Raw genomic sequence first — 8,059 nt, 5'->3', positions numbered from 1 at the left:
TTTGTCCACCTCCTACTAGAATATTTGTTGTGATCCTCCTTTTTGCCACCTAAATCACTTAAATACTTCACATATTTCTCTACTTAAATTGTTTAAGACTTATGCTCGTATACCATTGGCATCCTCCCTTGAAGTTCTCCATTAATTAGCCTTACATTTTATCCTTAACGCATAGCAACTCACCCTTCCTTTATCAAAGTCCCACTTAGCCAACGCATGAGTGGCATCACCAATCCATAAGGTGGCCACTCACCCTCGATGCATGGCTTGCTAGGTGTGCTTGCTCGACCTACTAAGCATGGATGCAAGGTGCTGACCATCAACGCATGGGCATGCTGCCTAGGCGCCTTGCGCGCTTGGCTGCATAGGCACGCTCGGCCGCATGGGCGTGCCTCACCGCATGGACGTGCGCTTGGCATAGCGCATCGACGCATGGCTGCTCGACAGACTCGACAGCGCTTCGACACATAGGATGGCTTGGCTGCTTACTCGTTCGACGCATAGGCAGGGCACTCGACATACACCATCAACACATGGGGCTGCGGTGCTCGGCATACACCATCGACACATGGGCTGTGTGCTTGGCGCATGGCCTGTGCACTTGGCTTCAACGCATGGCCTGCGTGCCTAGCATGCTCACTCGATGCATATCTCCTGCCCGTGCCCCTATGGCTCATGTATGCTCTTGCGTTGGTTGTATGCAACCCTTAGCCATTTTTCAAGTCTTCTTGCTTCCATCCTCCATTCCTTCTTGCGTCCAACATGTTTTAAGCCCTTCATAGGCATTTGGATTTTTGGCCACCTTTTTGGGTAATTTTGATGTTTTCCCCCATTTGTTCCAATATCCTTACTTAGGATTTTTCTGCTCTATTTAACTTCCCACTTTAGTTTTAATGTTAGGGTCTTACATATGAGATATGGAAAATGGACGTCAAGAGGGCCTTTTTGAATGGCAATCTTGAGGAGACCATTTACATCGTGCAACTTGAAGGGTTCATAGCCCAAGGTCAATAGTAATAGGTTTGCAAGCTAAATCGGTCCATTTATAGGATGAAATAGGCATTTAGATCTTGGAACATATGGTTTGATACTACGATCAAGTCGTATGGCTTTGACCAGAACATTGATGAACCTTGTGTCTACAAGAAGATCATCAACGCTTCAGTAGTCTTCTTAGTGTTGTATGTAGACGATATACTACTCATTGGGAATGATGTAGTCTACTGACTGCAGTTAAGAACTGGCTAGTGACCCAATTCCAAATGAAAGATTTGGGAGAGGCTCAGTTTTTTCTAGGTATCCAGACCTTTCGGGATCGTAAGAATAAAGTGCTAGCATTGTACATTGAAAAGATGTTGCTCATGTACTCCATGTAGGACTCCAAGAGGGGCCTACTATCGTTCAGGCATGGAGTCACTTTGTCTAAGGACATGTGTCCTAAGACGCCTCAAGAGATTGAGGAGATGAGACGAGTCCCATATGCGTTTGTCGTTGGTAGTTTAATGTACGCGATACTCTGTACTAGACCAGACATCTGTTATGTGATAATGGGCATAAATGCACGTTATTACAGCGCAAAGTTATAAAATAATAAAAGATTTTGATGGTAAAAATATATAAAATTGTGTCCAAAAGCATTAAGTTTATAACATTGCGATTGCATGCGTCCATCGCATTAAAAACAGTTAACTTATGTATTTTGTGCAGAAAATGCGTTGGCGCAAGGTAGAATTGCGATCCAAGGAAATTAACGTGCGAGTGTTACTGCGACATAAGATGCAATGCAAGAATAGAATGCGATAATGCCATAAACTTGATGTGCATAAAAGTTATCTCCTTATGTCATACAACGCTTAAGATGTGGTGATTCTAAATAGGCATATGGGTTGTGATGAATGATGGATCATACAAGCTCATGTTACCATAAACTCAATGACTTGGAATTGGAATGGAATGTGGATGTTGTGTTATGCTTATTCAGACACACTCTATTTAAGTGATACTACTTCTAGATATGTGTTATTTATGAGAATCTTGTAGTATACTATGCGTTGTCACAAGTTTTCTTGTGTTGGAACCAAGTATAATTCCACCGTAAGTTTCTCGGTGTGATCCGAGGTCGAACACAGGGATTGTTTTAGGTTAATTGTATTATATTCGTGATATATGCGACCAGAGGTTTTTCAATTTAATAAAAGTTGTGTGTACATGTATTTAAAAATGCAATAAAGTAAATTGTGCAGTAAAGTAAAGATAAACGATAAAAAATGCGATAATGAAGTAAAGTACGATAAAAGTAAAGTGCGATAAAATAAACCTAAGCTATGATGATACAAGATACAGGTTACATGATACAGGATACCGAGGTTGAGACTGACTGTGAAGAATATACAAAGATCATGTTATGCGGTGGCAAGGCTTATGTGCGAAGCAGGAAGAGAAAGGATAATGAATATAAACATCGCAAGTTCCTTAATTGCATTAAAGATATAAGTACGGTTCTACATTCCCTTGGCGTACACCTCTCGATGATTGGCCACGTTTCCCATATCTCTGTGGTGAAACAGGGACGAACGTAGTGAATGCAAGGTTGCTTCCATCTTTGAAAGTACTTCTCGCTTTAGTTACCTCATTCTTCTAACCTTCTCTCGACAGATTAGAATGACATCTTCACTTTTGCTCTCACAGGTGAAGATTCCATCTACCATGCTTTAGCTAAACATATTTATTTATTTAGCACAGGTTAAGTTACTTGTTTAATTCATATTAATTACCAAGGGATTAAAAAAACATCATGGAGAAAGCGATTAATGAAGGAACGAAAATAGACAGAAATGTAGAAATGAGAATGATCATAACAATTAATTAAAAATCAAGCGTCTGATACATGGTTGTGAATGATTTAGACTAAGAAGATGAAATACAATTGATGAATAAAAGTTAGAAATAGATACAGAAGAGTGCCAATGTCTTGACACCGATCTGGATGGAGAGGTTGCTTGCCGGCGTAGATGGAGTGAACGGAAGGATGAGCTTCCCTCTCAGGCTTGCTCAACTGGTAGAGTTGATCTAGATACAGAGCTTCATGGCGGGGATTTGGAATGATTCACTCTGAGACTCACCTCTCGGCCTTATCTCATTTCTTCCCGGATCTTCTCCGATCAGCACTCAAATTAGCCTCTCTCTCAATAGCCTCGTATCAATTATCCCCCGTATCTAGTATATCTTTCAGTGAATTCTTTGAGGGTATTTATAGATGAATGCTTTGACTCTCTGCGGTATGTGGTCCCCACTTTATTGTTATGGAAATTCCAAAAATGGTGGAATAAATATTCCTTCTGTTATGCAATTAGTCCGTCGAAAATGCACAACGGTTAGTTGTACACGTGTCGAAATCCTCCATGATTGCATTGCTCATTTGCATCTTTCGATCGTTTGCCCGCATGTGATGTTGTTTTTATTACCGCATGCAGTTGAAGTTCAACTCTGAATTGATTGTCGCATGCGCCATCAATGTGTTGATCGTCTATTCATTCCTGAATGATGGGCGCAATGTGACGTAAATGCATTAATCTTTTTCTCTTGAGCCATGAACGCATATGGTGACTTGGTTTCCTACAAAACAGACTTGAAATATTCTTTTCTACCATCACAATGGTGTTAGTGGGTGTATTGACGATAATTTATAATTATTGTATTTCTCAACCAATTTTCATACAATTGACGCAACTTTCCTCTATTTTAACCGCAATATCTAAATAAAGCAATATAAATAACTTGTATTTCTACAAATTATCAGCGAGCGCATTAAGAGATTGCGACTGCCAGGCTATGTGATCATTTGTGCTCGCGAAAATCTACTCAAGAAGGTGGCCGCATAGAGCAGGCTCATCAAGGCGAAAGCTTAGTCAATCATGATGGGACAGAAAGATGATGACGGTCGATTCCGAATTAAGTTGACAAGCCATTAACGACACTATAGCAAGTACACTCAACTTTTTGGTGACAATTATTCGGTGCATCAAACAGAGAATTAATGACATCTCATCAGTGCAATCATTTGAGAGAAAAAGCCCTTCACCCTGAAGCTCTATATATACCAAAGGCCACCTTCGTTGTAGGAGTTCTACTGAGTTTGGAGAGTTCACCATATAGAAGATAGTTAGCTTTTGTTCATAGTTTTCTTATACTTAGAAGGCGGAAGTGAGAAAAGAGAGAAGATGCCGGAAGATCATCCTGGTTAGCTCGAGAGAGTGCCAGGGAGCGTGGAAAATAGAGAGATGGTCGACTCTTGCGAAAGCAAGAATATCTTTTGAGCAGAGTAGAGAATAACAGTGTAAAAGCCTTGGGAAGCAAGAAATTGCTACCAGGCTCCTTATCTTTATTTCACATTGTCATTCTGTATTTCGATTTCATATATAGAATGGAACTTGCATTTCTACATCTGTTCACTCTCTTTATAATACACATGAGTAACTAAACTTCCGAATGGGTTGAGAAGTACTTAGTTAACATGACCTAAGATCTCCATTGCATGCGATCATCTTGTCTTATGTTGTGTCCATCACCCCTTTAGAGCTACTTGAGAGAGAGTCTAAAGAAAGAACCTCAGACTTAAGAGAGCTAGGTTAGAATCTAGACTTGAGAAAGCAAGATTAGATCTGCATAAGCAAGAGATAGAGACTTAGAGATAAGTTATGTTTGCCAACATGCATCACATGCACCCTAGAGATAGGTTATGGTAGTATGTGGTCGCCTTGTGTATATTTGTGTCATTCGTCATCGCATAGACAAGAATAGAAGCTTAGATGTAAGTCCTAAAACTAGAAGCTATAGCATTTGCATTGAGAGATGACTTGCTGTTGTATGTGTGTAGCATGATCGTATAACATAAACGCATTCCTAGGAAATGTTAGCTAAATCACTTCTCAACCGTTCCCTTGCATACTTATTGTACTTTCATATTATTAACTCTTTTCTTAAATCCACCGCATAGATATTATACCTTAAACAACAAACCAACCAACGCATTGATTTATTTGTTACCGCAAAGTAATAAAAAATTACCATCGCATACTGTTTCCTCAGTCCCTATGTTCGACCTTGGGCTTACTAGGCAACTCAGTAGGATTTATACTTGGATCTTGCTGAGAAAACTTGCATGCATAACACATATTCTACCATCGCATTCTACTCCATTATTTCATCGCATTAAATACACATCAATTTTTTTATGTCGTTGCCAGGGACTACGAAAATACATTGTGCTAATGGTAACTTTTTGATTTTCTTTGCAGACTTTCCATCTCTGTGCACTGCTTCTCCTTAGGTAAGGGAAGAAGCGGGCGTCGTATTAGCGAAAGATAAAATCCTGAGCCCGACTATGACCCAGAGATCAAGAGAATGTTCTAAAGAAGAAGAAGAAATAGTTGCCAACAACAACAACAATAAGAGAAAGATCCAAACATGGCGGAACAACCAGAAAATGGAGCACCAAATGCAAATAATATCATGGCGAATCCCATCCTATTGGCAAACGACTGCAATAGGCCCATACAGGACTATGCGTCGCCCAACCTCTATGATTTCTCACCAGAAATCATAAGGCCAGCTTTTGACGGATCGAGGTTCGAAATGAAATCTGTGATGCTGCAGATGATCCAAACTTTCAGACAATTTGATGGTAGGCGTGGCGAGGACCCGCATGCCCACCTTTGGAGTTTCATTGAGATCTGCAACACGTTTGTGTTCCCTAACATCTCCACTTAGGAGGTTCGATTAACATTGTTTCCATTTTCGTTATTTGATCAGGCACGGAAACAGACTTATTCTCTCGAACCAGGGGAGATTACATCATGGGAACAAGTAGTTGAGAAGTTCATGAAGAAGACTTCCCTCCGACAGATAACGCCAGAAGGAGGAAATTGATCATTAATTTTGAACAGGATATGGATGAATCGCTCAGTGATGCCTGGGTGAGGTTTAAGAGACTGGTAAAAGATTGCCCGCATAATGGCTTACCAGATTGCTTACAGATGGAAATTTTCTACCACGGACTGAACCCTACATCATAGACGGCTACCAATGTGGCAGCAGCTAGTGGTCTGCTTGATAAGACGTACGATGAGGCCAAGAATATACTTGATCGTATTTCTAAAAAATCATGAAGACTGGAGAGAAAGCGATCAAAGATTAAGAATTAAAGATAGTGACGCAAATAATGGGGCCATCACATCCCTACAAACCCAAATGAACGCGATGATGAACCTAATACAAGGCATCACAATTAATAGCACGGGAACGCATAAAGGGCAAGTCAACGCAATTGCTCAAATGACCACGAGTTATGTCACCTGTGGAGAAGTACATCTGATTGAAGAATGCCCAAGGAATCCGCAGTCAATATGCTTCATAAAGAATAACCCTTTCTCCGATACATACAACCTCGGGTGGAGAAACCACCCTAATTTTGCATGGAAAAATCAATAACAAAGCTATCAACTTATGGCGCAAAAGGAAGGGCCACCAGGATTTTTCCCGCGAACAAACGGTCTAATGCAAAACCAAGCCAGTAGTTCGCAGGCATCGCAATCTTCATCTTTAGAGAGCATGCTAAAGCAGTATATTGAGAAGAATGAATCAGTGCTTCAAAATCAAGCACGTCCATCTGAAATCTTGAAACTCAGAAAGGACAGATTGCTGGCGAACTCAAAAATAGACCGCAAGGAGCGTTATCGAGCTCAACTGAGCTCCCTTGCAACTATGGGGGTACAAAAAAGGAATAATGCCTAGCAGTCTTCTTGCTAAGCGAAAAAATAACAGCGAAAAAAGGGGTAGAGCCCACCAGGACCAACCTGAATGCGGTGACAACCAAGAACCCATTCACATATGATTTAGAAGAGACCGAAAAGATGAACCCAGGAGTTGCGTCCACCCTTAAGCCTCTAGAACACGAAACAGAAGTATAGCTACCACCATTCCCACAAGGATTGAAAAAGAAACAAAATGATGAAGGAAAGATCGCTATAGTGGCAGTAACGCAAAATACTATGATCCCACCAAAAATGTGTGACCCAGGAAGCTTCACGATACCATGCTCAATTGGAGAGGTCTACATTGATCAAGCACTATGCGATCTTGAGGCGAGTATAAAATTAATGCAGCTATAAATCTTCAAACGATTGAATACGGGCAGACTAACGCCCACAATGGAGACTCTTCTGCTTGCGGATAGATCCCGAATACATCCTGAGGGAGAGTTAAAAGATGCCGCAGTCTCAATTGACAAATTCATCTTACTGGCAAACTTCATCATTCTAGACTATAAAGCGGACGAATATTGGGATGATCATTCCTCTCAACTGATCGCACTCAAATTGATGTGCACAAGGGGGAGATCGTCATAAACGTCAATGGGGAAAAGCTCTGGATTGAGGCAATCAAGATCCCAGAAGACCGAGAAAAGAAGAGTAAGCCGCCTTGGACGTAAAAAGCCCAGATTGAAATAAGCAGTCCCTGCATTACTATGCGACTCAAACTCATCAGGGATGCAATTATTTTGGAATATCTTTTTTTTCCTATCAATGATTCATGAACATTCGTTACCCTTCTTTTATCTGTTATCGTATATTTTTCTTTTTGCATCTCAAAAAAAAAAAAGCCATTGCGATCGTGGTAAATGATTTTGTTAACTCTGTCTTTTATTTGACCCTCTTGATGCTTTCTTTGCAACGATCGTGGTGAAATATTGCGGAGGAGCTACACAAAAGACCCAACTAGCTTATTCTGCCACCGCAATCGAAGAGAGCAGTTTTCCACAAGGAAGGCTGCATTCACAAATAATGTGGGCGACATAGCAAATTTGGGGGTTGTATCTTTCCTTGACTTTGTTTATTCCAAATCTTGCTCTCTCACATCACATTTTAACTTTGATAATTTTATCATCGCATCCTCTTTAGTCAACACAATCATTACACATTGATTAATTTAGTAAGTCACCGCATTATTTCTCTTTCCCAATTATGATTTCAATGATGAAACACATGCCTTTATTTGTTCG

The 8,059-nt window shown here is 40.5% G+C and overlaps 1 non-coding gene across 1 annotated transcript; it reads right to left on the bottom strand.

Annotated features, from left to right (window-relative positions):
* Positions 1-5,912: 5,912 nt before the first annotated feature.
* On the bottom strand, positions 5,913-6,019 carry LOC120089609. Its single transcript, XR_005485282.1, has one exon. It is a non-coding gene; the product is annotated as a small nucleolar RNA R71 (small nucleolar RNA).
* Positions 6,020-8,059: the final 2,040 nt, after the last annotated feature.

Source organism: Benincasa hispida, chromosome 10 (genome assembly GCF_009727055.1).
Source record: "Benincasa hispida cultivar B227 chromosome 10, ASM972705v1, whole genome shotgun sequence".
NCBI lineage: Eukaryota > Viridiplantae > Streptophyta > Magnoliopsida > Cucurbitales > Cucurbitaceae > Benincasa > Benincasa hispida.
This window is presented reverse-complemented; position numbering and strand designations above follow the sequence as displayed.